Source organism: Manacus candei, unplaced genomic scaffold, assembly GCF_025592945.1.
Source record: "Manacus candei isolate 608988 ecotype Guabito, Panama unplaced genomic scaffold, ASM2559294v1 h1tg000049l, whole genome shotgun sequence".
NCBI classification, from domain to species: domain Eukaryota; kingdom Metazoa; phylum Chordata; class Aves; order Passeriformes; family Pipridae; genus Manacus; species Manacus candei.
In genome coordinates, this window is record NW_026138097.1 from 10,908,839 (window position 1) to 10,923,755 (window position 14,917).

At 39.6% G+C, this 14,917-nt stretch overlaps 2 protein-coding genes across 8 annotated transcripts in view; one reads left to right on the forward strand and one right to left on the reverse strand.

Annotated features, from left to right (window-relative positions):
- The window catches only part of DEK (DEK proto-oncogene), a 623,200-nt gene that overhangs the window by 548,286 nt on the left and 59,997 nt on the right, over positions 1 to 14,917 (forward strand). The gene's annotated exons all lie outside the window — the stretch shown is intronic.
- The window catches only part of RNF144B (ring finger protein 144B), a 107,058-nt gene that overhangs the window by 52,077 nt on the left and 40,064 nt on the right, over positions 1 to 14,917 (reverse strand). Inside the window, exon 1 of one of the 7 annotated variants that reach the window (XM_051799245.1) lies at positions 12,469 to 14,916. The exons of the other annotated variants lie outside the window; for them this stretch is intronic. The gene's annotated coding sequence lies outside the window, so the exon portion shown is untranslated. Of the gene's footprint in view, positions 1 to 12,468; position 14,917 lie in introns of those variants that run through there. 7 annotated transcript variants of the gene reach the window in all.

A 14,917-nucleotide genomic window follows, 5' to 3' on the forward strand; every position in this document is an offset into this window, starting at 1 on the left:
CATGAATTGTAAGGTAACATCCTTGTTGCAGTCACACAAAGGCTCGCTTGAGTCTGCCCAGCTGCCTCAAACCAAGACTACTACCAAAATACAGAAGTTACTCTGTATTTGGGATAGAGCAAACAAGCCAGGCAGCCTCATGAGCTGCAACATCAGAAAGACATTGTCCATGTGCCCGCAATCAACTCACTGTATTTAGCTAAAAAAATGTGTCTGAATGTGACTTTTACTATTTAGAAACATCACATAGAATCATTAAAGCCTTCTGTACTGAAGCTGAAGGAGAATGAATGGATTTTGTTCAGTACCATAAGTCATCCTTTCATTTTTCACCTGCTGCATCCAATTGCAACAACAGAGCTCTTGGAGAAGCTACTTCAAGTCTTGTGTTTACAAACAATTCTGCTGAAGTTAGTCAAGCTGTATGTTTTTAGCTGCAATCAGAGTTTAAAGGAAGCCAAGAAAGGTACAAATATGAGGCACATTGTTCCAGGAAACATTAATGAAACAAAAGTGGTCCTTTATGTGCTTTCCCTGTGGGCTGGCATGCACCTGAGTCTGTCCTGTGGGCAGGGTGAGACCTGACAGGTCCCTCTGCCCCAGTATACCCTAGGCTTGCCATAAACCAGCACCCAGGTATGTGGACTTGCATACATAAGGTGGGACTGTAAAGAGGTCTAAGGACACCTGTGGGCCTAACATGCAGCACAGCACTTCCCCATTTTACAAAAAACATTTTAGTATCAAAACAAACTCAAAGCACGTGTGCTACACTCCTATTTAATGTACCGGCTATTACTGAACTTTCTTGAAGAATCATTTGCAAGCACTGCAAGTAATTCTTTGTCATGCCCTAGAGATTTTTAAAGTACTCCACCCATTGTGAAATTACTTCAGTGCCCTACAAAAACCTGTTTTGCCATTGTTCAGCTCAGGATTCTGTTGTTTCCTGTAACTAAGGTTCCCTCCTCAAAAAATAAAATAGGAAAAGGAAACTACCTGAAAAATATGAGTGTTAAAAACCAATGCTAAAAGTCAGGCCCTTGGAGAAAAAGAGCAATTATAGAAAGATTTAAAAATATAACAGAGTGGAATTAAGATAATGGGGTCATATCACAAGAAATACACTGAGCTATGAAATTAGGACACGTGAAAGCAGCTGTCAGAAACTTACACTTCTATCAATTTCAACAAAACCCCATCAATACCAGTTTTGGTTACAAGTCTTTAGCTGTCCCAACTCTCTCAAGATAATGTTATTCAAAATTCACTTTTAAGACAGCTTTTTTAAACTCAGCAGATCTGCACAAAGAATTAGTCTGAATCAAGTGCCTTAGTACTTCTGTGGTCTAACAGACAGACCACTAAACCACAATACATTAATTAAACTTTTTGATATGCACTGCCTACACAGAGTTACCTCTCTAGTCCATATAGCATTACTTATCAGGCAGTGATTCAGTTATGCTGTAAAACACATGATTAAAGCTCCAATTTCTGAAGGCCTTCATCTTCAAGAAGGACATTTAATCATATGTTTAAGTGCTCCTCTGTGTCAAAGCCTGAATGTTCTGCTTTATTGCAATGAGATTATTAACAAGTTAAACGAGTACTTGGATTTTCTGAAATTATGGTCTCAAAAAAGCCAGCCAGATCCACAAATAGAAGGTTTCATTTTAAATACATTTTTAATATACTCAGAATTACTGTATTACATCTGTGCCTTAATACAGCAAGCACTTGATTACACACATGTACAAGGAAAACCCATTTCTGGATTACCATAATATGTTACCAAGCCGAAGCATTAGAGAGAATGGAAGTATTTCAATATCTGTTCTCTTTGAGCAGGGCTTAAGAAAAGTCAGATATATAATATTTCATGACAGACTTCTGCACTGTAAAATTTTTATTGCCAGAAAACTTGTTCATAGAACAAGCAGCCTAAGTAAATGTGCTCTCTGGTACACGAGAACACACCAAAGGCAATTTCTCTCACTTGTTTTCATTGGAATGCCTGGAGAAAAAAAATAAACTTTGAGCCACTGTTCAAGAATCAGTAGCTATATGGAGTATTTTCATATCATGCTAGCAACCAAAAAATAAATAAATCAAATGCTTTTAAAATAACGTAGCGAGTGGGAAGCCTCTTGCACAAAAAAAAAAAATGTTAAGGGATAGACTATGGTAATTAAAAATATCATCCAGCTTCCTACTAGGAATTTTTATACCAGCACTTCAGGATACTTAAAATACACATTGAAGAGCTTCCCAAATCTCACATGCACCCAGTAATTTCAAAACATTCTAGTAAATCTGAATGTCATTAGGGCACATACATATCAGTCTCCACAAGTCTTTGAGAGTACAGTTGTCAGGGAACATCTCTACTGTACTGTAGTTCTGTGAGGTATGAATAACTTTGAGATTTTAGAACACCAGTTCTTCCCAGTAGCTTCTAGGGACCTTACATCAATATGTCCTCAAGGAGGTTTGTTTCGGGGGGGGGGGGGTGTATTTTGTTTTGTTGTTGGGTTTTTTTGGGGTTTTTTTGCAAGAAGACCATGGATATTAATTGAATATAACAAACCACTTTTTTTTCTTTCCAAGACAGATGTGACTCTGCAGTTGTGGGAATCTATGTATTTCCTTGCACTACTGCTTTAGAATGGGGGGGGGGAGTGGGATTTTCCTCCTTCCATTCCTAAAAAGCTAGGGAGTCCAAGAAGATGGAATCTAATAGCTAATGGCGAAATAAATGTTACCCCAAGCTGAAAGGCAGCTAGGAAAAGCACTTTCTGATCACCTAAAGAAGAAAACATGTAAACTGAAAAATAAAAATGCAACCTGTTACTAAACTCAAGTGTATGATCCAAACAGGGTCTTCAACTCTTTTCAGTACTGACAGGAGCCACACAATGGCAATATTAATTGAATCCATGAGGATGGGAATAAGCCCTTCTGCATGGGATGTGGTGAGACCATCGAATCACAGAAGCCGCCACCTTCACTCAGTTCTGTGCTTGAACTAGGACATATCAAAGGTCAGGATACAGCTCTATCAACACTAACAGGCTGGAAAGCTACAGCTTCCTGAACCAGATCTACTGAATATGAATCCTGGGCAGGCCTGTGGGCAGTCTTGGAGTGACCCAGATGTATCAAACTTACTATGCCTGAGCAGTATGATGGTGCCAGCCATAGGCACGGGCTATGGTGACACGTCTAGTCCCACAGGGAGGTCAATGGTACGATTCTTCTGAGGTTTTATGTTCACCCTGGTCACAGAGCTAAGCAAAGTTGATCAGGACAAAATGCAATGCAACAGATAAAGTGCAGTCAGATGACAGAACTTAAATGTTTTGGCATCAAACATTTCCAAATATTTCCAAAACACATTCAAACAACAAAATTTTACCAAGTGGAATTCCAAGTATTGGTTACCAAGTCTAAGATTAAACTCTAAAGGTTTTCTAAGTAACATCCCCCATTCTTAATGTCACTATACAACATTTCATAATGCTAAGCTACAAGGAATTTCCACCCAAACTAGTTTGGTGCACTTTAATTTTAACATCCTGTTGACAAGATTACCACTATTAAATAAAAGTACGTTCTTCTAAACGTTAATGATAAAATGATAGATCTTTCTTTCTGATCACATGAAGGTTTTTGGTAACTGTAGCATTTACTAAGTAACAGGAATTGAGCTTTTGGGAGGTCAAGTGGGTTGATGATTTGGCTAGCTGTCCCTGCTGAAACAGGAATAGGAAGTCAGATGTAACAATTTGCCTTTGACACAGAAAAAATGTTTATTTTTGTTAATCGGAAAACAAAACCTTGGGATATGCTAAATCCTTGAGCTGAAATGTTTACAGTTTAGATAGGGTGTGTTCAGAAGATATTTGTGACATTGGCCTGTTCTAACATCAAGGATTTTTAGAGGATATTTGTAAACACACATTGTTAAAGTGAAAGCAATGCAACTTAATTTGACAGAGAGACCAGCTTTATCTGAGTGTTCATAGTGTGCACTCTTCTTCTAACAGAAACTAATTGGGCTCTCAGGGTCCCCGGTCTGGAGACAGCCAAAGCTGTGTCTGGAGCAAGCAGAGTCCTGACTGCAAGGCAAGCAGGTCAGGGCAAATGGAGACATGACACAAAGCCAGGCTTCAAAAGGGACAGCAAGAGACTTCTTATGGCCAAGAGAAGCATGCAGAGTTTGCCAGAAGCCAAAGAACAATTCAGCTGACTGAAACAATGAAACTGATCCTTCACTGAATTCTGCAAAATGTACTGAAAGACATCTATCAAAAAAAATTAATGTGTATTTATTTTTAGCAGGGGTGATCTGAGAAATGTTTTTTTCAGTGCTTGCAATAAGATACTTTCAACATCTCTGCCATTTCATTTTGTCAGGCCACAAAAACTGCAAACTTGCAAGAATATGGTCCTACAGTTTCTGTTCACTACAAGCATTGAAAAGAATTTTCTTGCAACTTTAGATTGACATCAACAGAAGTCACAGAATAAGTTAATTTTCCTATTATAGCAATTTCTGTGTGACTGCTCAGTGAACAAAACTAATACATGTAATGTTTTAATTTGCCCCTATCTAATCTTACAGTCAAATATGCTGCTCATTATTATAGAATAAATATGCTACTCAAGATAACCAAGATAAAATATTTCAAACATTGAAAACTGCCCTTGACCCAAATACACCTCAATGACTTAGAAAGCTGGTGGAAAACACTACCCAGAGATAACTTTTAAGTCTTAGATACAAGGACATTCAATGAATCAAAGACCGAGAGTCAAATCTCATGACTCGACCTTGGGGAAGCCAATCTCTAATATAAACATTTGCTATTAAGAAAACAACATGAATAGCTACTGACTATACTGAAATTTTACAAGAAACAATACAGTCATCAAGAAACAATAGTAGAGCTTTGGATCCAGACATGAGGCTGTTTTGAAACTAAGCACATGCATTCACTGAAGTAACTACTACTACTGCTTTTCACAACTGCTAATTAAACCAGAGTGTATACCTAAGCCACTCCTAGGTCAGTTCCTGAATGAGCCCTACGAAAGTCAGCTGGAGATGAGGAAAGGACAGAGCACCGAACACACTTCATGTCTTGCTTGATCTGCAGAGGTGAAAAAGAGAAGTAAACTCCAGTAACAATCCCCTGACTGAGTTTCTGTCTGCTTGTTCTGTCGGTATCCACATTTCCTCTCCCTCTTTTCCAGCCCATGCATGGGAAGAGGAATGAGCCCGGCATGCTGGGAGACAGCTCCTGGGAGTGCTGCTTCAGATGATTTCTTCCATATTACCTACTGTCCCAGTGTGAATGAGCCCCATGCACCCACCTCATCAATCAGGATGTGAATTTGGGGCACTTCTGACCTCTGATATATGCTTCTGAACATACAGGCCTCACGTACAGGCTACTGAATAGAAGCCGCAAACTATGCTGGAATAACAATAATAGCTTCAATTAAAATTAGTCTTACACTCTTGACTATAGCAGCCATGTATTTTTAAAACAACTGTATATTCCCACTTTCATAAATAAACATTTTTAACAGAGCATGATTTATTTTGCTCTGCATTTTATTAACTATATAAGACAAATATTACTTTTTTTGAACTTGAGTAAAAAAGCTTGCAGCAGTTTGGCTGATGACACTGTCTATCACACAGCTGCTACCCTGCCCTCTCCCACCTGATTTTCCACATCCACCTTCTGTTTCCGTGTTTCAGGTTTTAAGCATTCAAAGGAAGATTTTTGTCTGTACCGTGTCAAGCACAAGGAACACAGTTTCTCATGGTCTCAGTGCAGTTACTTAGAAATCCAGATGTTAGTACAAGACATATAATAAACCAGAAGTGTCCATCAAATGCAGTTAGAGGTTTGTATTCATCATTCCTTCACTTCAATTCCAAATTTCAACCTTCTTTACAAAAATAATTACAATGGAGAACAGCAACCTGTAAACATGCAAGATTTCAGCCTCAAGTGTCTCAGTATCTGGTACCAGCTGGCTAGTGTCTACATGATCTTAGCCATGAAGTCAAAGCCATGCCAGTGGGAGTGTTCCCAATGGCTTCAATGGACCTGCTTATGTGTGCAATGATAAGCAACTAGGAACAGTTGAAAGACGTTGCCCCACCTCCCAAACCCTCAGAAAAATGAGTATGTAGAACAGAGCACTGAAAGAAGTCATAGACTTATTATATTATAGGATGACGATCTTACAGAAATCTTTCCAAAAACACCTTTCTGCTAGCTGGTCTTTTAATTATAACCATGACAACTAATGCTCTCCAATAGGCATTTTGTCCTTGTTGTTGCAGAACTAGGAAAAAGGGCAAGAATTCTTGACTTTTTCTCAACTTCTCTCCCCACAAGTTCATGTTCCCTTCATTTGTTGGTCCATCCTCCCAAAATGTGGAAAGCTAAGTCAACAAGGGGGTTGAAATTGGTCAAGCCATGCACACTGCTTGAGTATTTGCAATAAAAACATAACCAATCCAAAAAATACACGTCCTTAAAGTAGTATTGGCTAAATTATATATATATATATGTGGCTTCTACTTCACTCCAGGCAAATGGCATGATTGCTCTTCCCACAGATCCTCTCTGGAGACTGTGATGAAGAATCCTCACCATTCAACCCATCAGTGCAACTGTGAAGAGGTCAGGAAGGTTCAAGATTGCATCTTCTCCGTTGTGCAAAACTTCAGTAAGCAAGGTATTGCTGGCCCCACGGATGCTATCTTGGACCCTACAATGGGTAAGCCTCATGGGCAAGGCTTCCAGGATCAGTGGTTAGCAGAGCACCTGCTGCTGTGAAAAATCTTCCAGCGAGTGCAATAGTAAATAACCCCCATTTTCCTCAATAACTGTTCTTTGTAACCTTTTTTTTTTTTTGAAAAGGGGAAGACCAGCTTGTTTTTCTTCATTGTCTCCCCAACCTCCATCAGAATGTTTCAAAAATTAAGCACATATGGAACACATGAACTTTCCCATCTACTGCTCCGACACAACCAGTGCCAGCCTGCGTGTCACTGCTTCTACTTAATTCTGGAATTTTCTTTGCGTGCAAATGATTAGCCTGTGTTCTAGATGGTATGGAATGTGTTTTTCCTTCAATGTACACATAGGGGTTTAGAGCATGCAATTTTGAATGATTCACATGTGCAAAGAATTCTCCCCTAAGCCACAGCAACATATAGTACATAACAGTATAAGTAGAGGTAGTCTTGAAGGAATTGTTTCAGTCCCTGAACACAGAGATACAGCTCTTTTGTTGCAACGATTTTTCCATTTGCAAACGTATAGGGCACATAAATGTTTTCAGATCTCCATGTTTCATTCCTGGCTATCTGAAAATACAATAGTTTTTAAAACCAAACATGAATGTCTTCAAAGCTTCTGTCAGATATCCAGACACCAGTCATTCCTTGAGTAATGATTCATATCTTACACTTTCCTCTCCTCATTATTACAACAAAGCAAAAGGCAGAAAAGCTTGCAATAGACACAAGTACTGACAGTCTCAGTTAAAGGGGAGAAACATGAGCATGACAGCAAAATGGTACTTTTTTCCATCTAATAAAAAGTAATTCTTTACTCTGTCTCCTAATCTGCATCTGGACAAACTAGAGAAGTGGCTCCATGAGAGGTTAGTGAAGTTCAGCAAGTCCAAGTGCAAGGTGCTGCACATGGGTCAAGGCAATGCCAGACAAGAGTACAGACTGTGAGAAGAATTCATTGAGAGTAGCCCTGCCGAGAATGACTTCGGATTCTTGTGGATGAAAAGCTGAACATAAGCCAACAGTGTGTGCTTGCAGTCCAGAAAACCAACTGCATCCTGAGTTGCATCAAATGAGGGGTGGGCAGCAGATCAAAAGAGGTGATTCTGCCCCTCTATTTAGCCCTTGTGAGACCCCCACCTGGAGTACTGCATTCAACTCAAGGGTACACAGCACAAGACAGACACGGACCTGTTAGAGCAGGTCCAGAGGAGGGCCACAAAGAAGATCAGAGGGCTGGAATGACTCTCCTGTGAAGACAGGCTCAAAGAGCTGAGCTCAGCCTGGAAAAGGGAAGGCTCCAGAGAGACCTCATTGTGGCCTTCCAGTACCTAAAGGGGGCATGTAAAAAGAAGGAAAGTATTTTTTGCATGGGCAGATAGTGATAGGACAAGGGAGAATGGTTTTAAACTAGAAGAGATTTACATTAGATATTAGGAAAAGATTCTTTATTCAGAGGGCAGTGAGGCACTGGAACAGGTTGCCCAGAAAACTTGTGAATGTCCCTTCCCCGGGAGTGTTCAGGGCCAGGTTGGATGGGGCTTTGAGCAACCTGGTCTAGCAGAAGGTATCCCTGCCCATGGCAGGGACATTGGAACTAGATGGTCTTTAAGGTTCCTTCCAACACAAGCCATTCCATAATTCAATGATCTTGTCTCTCCTTGCAACAAAAAGCATATATAATAACTCCCCATGATGGCCGTTTCTACAACAAGATCTAATACACAGGAAGAAACTCCATGCAGGGGATTTTTTTCTAGTGTGCATGAACCCCCCCCCACAAGCTTGACTTTTCCACAGTGCTGGCTATATTTTTCATGAACAGCATATCTTGACTTCGCAGTCTTCACTGATAACAGATCCAGACCAGCACCAAAAAAATACACCTTATCAAGTTCCAGTTCTGTAAGTCCTACTCTGACTCACCCAATTGCCCTTATTTATGGTCTTTGAAGTCTGTCAGACAGGTACAGAATTTCTCATTAAGTTTTATATAAATATAATTTAAACAAACTACTTTGACTACAGCATGGGTGAGACTGTCTTAGTTCAGAGAGGTTGTCCATTCTGTAGCAAAAGCCAGATTCACATGTCCCAAATCACTGTGTCTGGTGCTGGCTGGCTTTGGGACTCCAGAGATGTTGACTCACTCAGAAACACAAGGCACAAGGACACTCGTAGGTTCCACAGTTAGTTCGGCCAAACTCCACCAAAGCAGAAATTGTACTTGCAGGAAACAAGGACATTCAAAGAATCAGGTAGACTGATGACATTACTAATTATGAATTCTGGGTTTCCCCTTGAAGACTGAGCAGATTCCCCTAAAAGTACAGTAGAAAGCCACACAGATCTTGGGCAACTCATGACATTTTTTTCATTATTATAATAGAATAAAAGGAACAAGAAATGGGGAACACATATATCATAGTGTACATGTATCAACACATACAAAGAGATGTAGAAAACTCTACCAAGAAAATATTTTTTGTATAGCTACATTTTTCATTTGAAACTGTGTTTGCAATGCTGTTAGTCTAGTCATGTTCTCAAGCCTAGAAATTTCTCCTTGGCACCTCTGTTCCTCCTCGGAAGACTAGGAGTTGGAAAAGTCCTACTTCAGCAAGAATGGAAGGATGAGGTCCTTTGCAATTTGAGATACCATCTCTTTTTTTTTTTTCTTTGAGTGTTTTAGTATCTGCTAGCGGTGATCTACTTCATGAATGTAATCCCCACTCAGTTCCCACTGAGCTGAAATCATTTAAAAGAGGCAAAGTAAAAGATTAGTGAACACTATTTTCTTACTGATCAGCACAAAGTTATTTGGCACAAGCATTTCTGTAAATGTTTGTCCATGACTGAGTAAATTTGCAGTGTACAATGGCCCTCAACCTGTGCTTCTGTCAAGTGAGAAGGCTCGTAGCCTAGCATTGGAGCTCAGTTCTGCTTCAGCAGAAATACAAAATGCTAGAGGCTGAGCTTAGTATCATTGCTACCTTTCTCTTTGGATCTGTTCTTTTTTGTTTTGTTCAGTGTTTCTCTTTGCAAACAAAAGAAGATTAATTTTAAGATGGAATGAACGTAAGGTTATTTGTGGCTGTTGGGTAACGAGGAGAATTTGTAAAGTGCATTACACAGGGCTGCACTTCGGCATGGAGAAGCCAGAAGGAGAGGAGAGAACTGTAATCACCTCCAGGAGAGCATCCAGAAGAAGAGCTCACACCTAGAACCACTTTCAGCCTCATGAAGCTGAAGGCAATGTCTGCTTTAGGATACGCAAGGAGGTCCAGTGGACTCAGTTTACAGAACGCTGGCAGCCTGCCACAGTATTTTGTTTATATGTGCCTGTGATATCCATGAGCCCAGAGCTGTAATTATGGTCTCAGATATCACAGTACTACTAGTCTAGGAGATATTTATGGATCTGGAATATACAATCTATAGGCACTGTGTAGTTTCAGACACATTCAAGAAAACTCCCCTCTCAAGAAGAGGAACAGCAAGTCTATAAAAGTTCTTTTGAGCTATATCAAAGCAATACACTCCACTAGGTCTCCCCACTAAAAGTCACTGAAAGGTCTGGACACGTTAAACTGCAGGCACAGGACTCAGACTGACACCATAGATATTATCAGAGGCATACTAATGAACTGCAAACTGGGTTAAGCAGTAGCAATGCTTGTTTTCCTATGAAGTGACTTGCTGCTTCTCACAGTTGCATTTTAAACTTACAATGATAATAAGGACAAGTACATATTTTCTTCTCCACCAGAAGGGAAAAGCCAGACAACCACTTCCACACTTGTTTTATTTCTACAAAGCTTATGAAGCATTTAGAGAATATAGTGTAATCCAAGAACCTAGCTAGAGAGGAACAACTCAATATTGTTTGCTATTTATATTACTAATTTTGCCCCAAAGTGAACTGTCACACAAACAAAATCACCAAAATATCACCATCTATGGGAAAGAAGCCCATGACCAGAAGTGAGGTGCTTGCAGAATATATTTCAGAGTGGCAAACAGAAACTATACCAGGTTGACAAATGCTATTCCCACATGAAGCCTAGGGAGGTTTCTGTGTCCTTGTATGAGCAGACAGGACTTTATGTTAAATATCCCCATCAGACAGTAAGATGCACTGGAGAAAAGGAATCTAATTCTCATCATACTGGCTTGGCTCTGGAATAGCTCTGGTTTATTTTGAAAGAATACCTTCCACTTTACCACAGTTTTAGACACTGCAAACACACACTTCTCAATCCATAATCTAAAGCATTACTCCAGTAGCATAACTGCAGCCATCCCCTTATCAATGTGCCGTATTTTCTCCAACATAGCTTATGTTCATTGAGGGAAGGGTTTCAACTGCTTTCATGCTATGGCAACAAGCCAGACACCCACTCACATTCAGGCACAGACAAGTCCTGTAGAGGACAAGACTCAGGACAATATATTTGTTTCGAAAAATATTTAAGGACAGGGTTTTGAAATTTCTGCTTCCAAAAATATTGGAATCCCAAATCCAGTGCCTGCCCTTAACTGGGACCACTTGCCCTTCAGGCTGAGGGTAGCCAAACATATCATGTTGCTTTGCCTGCTCACAGTCAGTTGGAAAGCTGCATGGGGTATTTCAGTCATGGCCTGTCTCTCTGCTAAAATTTGCTTCTTAAAAGCATTCAGGGTATATTTACCAAGAGGATGGGAAGTCACCCCGCAGTGCTTCCTTAACTATAGTAATTCTAAATATTTTACAACTTACTGTGCTCTGTGAAGGAAGATATTTGATATTGCTCTATACAGTTAGGAAGCAGAGTGCTTTGTATTAGAGAAGATACAGAGCTTTATAATAAACTAGACTGAAACATCTTCATTACCAAAGCAGCTTTGCACTGAGAAAGTCTTATGATGAGAAAGCATTGGAAACATACAGTAAATGCAATTGGTTATCTTTAGTGTAAAAAAGAATTTAAACTAGAAAAAAAGTATTGTATATTTTATATGTGCTTACATAAACCAAATAACCCTAAACCCTGAGTAGATTAGAAGTTAATACAAATTAGAAGTGTATGTTAACATTTACAATACAGATCAACGTATTTTCTTCCTCCAGCTGTATGAGACTGTGGTAGAAGAAATGCCTTTAGACCAGGAGGAAACCTCTGTGTTTTAAACTCAGGCTTCCTCCAGGTTAATCAGGTATTTTTTCAGTATGAAATGAGTTCTTGCATTTAAACTAAAACATGCTGACAATATGCCATTTTAGCAATTGCCTTCCACAAGATATGTCCTAATACTGCAGCATTTTCAAACACTCCATACAGATATTTCTTTAAAAGTTACACTGACAAAAGTAATTTCAGCCTTTTGGGCTGTACTTGATGTCTATTTATTTTCTGTGCCTTTAATAGTCACAACTCCAGGATTTCCTTTTGCCTTAGCTCTAAGCACCACACAGTCTGATTTTAGACAAACCACAAATAACATTTATTTTAGCTGTTTAATCATTCTAGTCCTTACTCCTTTTTTTTAAAATGTCTTTTCTACTTTCTTCCATTAGAAGCAAATGCTGGCCTTCTGTTCTTTTAGGGTATCCTTTGCTTTTAAGGAAAAAATAGACAGAAAGCTGTATTCCAACATACCTTGAAAGGAGAGTAGCATTCACTGCTAGCTGTGTGACTTTTCAGTAGCTGCACTCAGACTCCAGCGTTCCCAAGAACCACGGTGTCACAAATCCCTGAAGCTTGCAATGAGGAGCAGAGGCAGATTGCTCTCACACGCCCTTCCTCTTCTCTGGGTATCTGACAGCTGTACACTTTTTAGGACTGCAGCAGGACTTGTCTCTCAGCCCCTTTGCCACTCTGATAAATCATCCCCTCCCTGCTATTAGGGCATGCTGCCATTATATCTTAAAAGCACGTCACAGCTTGCATGCAGTAGCTGTGGGAAAGCTGCATTTATTTATACAGGAAGCTTGAGTACAGCACTTCCTACTTCCCATCCGAGACTCAATTCAACTGCAGGTGATTACTTAAACCCTGTCAGCCAGCCAATGCACACCCTACGTCCTGATTTGGATATCTGTGCTGCTTTTAATCACAACTCCCATCTGAGCTCCGAGAAGGTAAAACTGAAAGGAGCAAGGCATTAGATGTGACACTCATAAAAAAACCCTCCCAAATTAACCTGTTTTAGGGTAGCAGTTTGCATAGCAGCTGCCCTAGTGGCAGATGATGTCTGAAATATTGCTGGCTTCTGCTTGTGAAAAATGTCATCTAAAAGAAAAGTGATTTCTTCATGTTGGAGGGGAAGGGAGCAAAAAATCTAACTCACAAGTCAAGTATCAGTGTAACTTCAAATCTGAATGCTTAATTCTGTCCATACAAAAATTTCACTCTTTAAGCTGGGCTTGTGTGCAAGAGGGACTGGGAATTCTGCAGTTCTGTACTCCAAACTTAAGAGTGTGATTCACAGCAACTGAGCAGCAGAAGGTATTATTGAGACACATCACATCAAACCCTCAAGAACTTTTCCTGCTGTAGGAAATGCACCACACCCACAGATAAGAAGTGCAGGGTGTGCAGAAAAACAGAGGGGGGGGAAAAAGTACAGATGCTAATCTATAATTTTCTCTTTATGATGAAATCAGTTTACTTTGTAGTTCATGCAATTATTGCTGGTGTTTTGCCTTCAGTACTTAGATATATAGGCATTTCTTCTGGGGTGTATAGAAGCTCACAGCTGAGTTTTTAGTTATTTTCAGCCAATTATACTGCATCAGAATAACTTAAGATAAAGGCAGAAATCTTGTGCAACTTTAATTCAGTCTCCTTATACCTATACACTACAGCTTTGCTTGAATTACCATCATATACTCTTTTCCTCTCGGAATAAGTACAAATTTAAAATCAATCTATTTAACTTTGGGTGTTACATATAATTTTATATTTAGAGGGGGAGGGAATAATCACCAGAAATAATCACCAGAAAAAATGTAGCTGTTCAAACATGTGGAATCACGTCGATCCCTACATTGTTCATTAATAGTTTTACAACAATATTAGGCAAACTAGAGCCATGTCACATATATTGCCACTTGAGTTAGCAGAGTATTTCCCAGCAGAAGCAGACTCATATCCTCGGCAGTGACCAATCCTAGACAGTACTCAAGAAACACCTAGGGCTCAGAGCTATTTTTCAGTATGCAGAACAGTAATGAAAATGTGGAACTCTTTGTAAAACTTCATGATTAGAAAAGGATTCTCCTTCAGTGGTTAGAATTTTAACCTAGTATGAAATAGCTTGAGCTTCTATCACTACCCTTTTCAATAGTTCCCCTCAGTTTCAGTTCCTATATTTTCTTCCTGCTGCTGCTACCTTTGCTACTCTACCTCCATCACACAAGTACTTTTTAGGCCACAGATGAAGCTCAACAAGAAAAATCTTCCCGCTCTCCGCCCCTGTGCTCAGCAACACAGCACTTGAACAGAAAAGGGACAATTATCTCAAGGAGAGTAGTGAGAGAGTGAGGATGAGGAAAATCAAGTCATTTATGCAGGTGTAGGGAAAATGGCAGGGCAGTAGGTTCAGAAGTAGAGCAGGGCAGCAGTCAGTAGCAGAGCAGCAAAAATAGCATCTGGTTTGGTATTTACTCCTTGATGGCACAAAAAAGCAAAACCAAGCTTCACTGCAGTAACCTCCAACAGTCAAGAGATAGAGCTGCAAACAAAGGTTAATCATCTTTCCTTCAGATAAATGATGAGGCCAGCTTGTATCTGGGGGGCTATTCTTTCAGACTATGAAAACTAGATTAGTACATTAAAATGCAGACCAATTCTGGAGACATCAGCTGCAAACATCCCATGATATTTTTATCACATTTCCTAATAGGTATCTCTATGCATGAAAGTTATAATGTGATTGCACAAATGTGCAAAACTGCTTACAGCAAAATTAATTTCCCTTAAACATTACAAAACTGGTGAGAAATATTATTAATGTTTCCCAAGAGGTTTAATTATTTGGAAATGTTAAGATGTGCTCATTCCAAGCATTCCACTTCTTCAGTATCAAATCCTAAACTGTGATCTG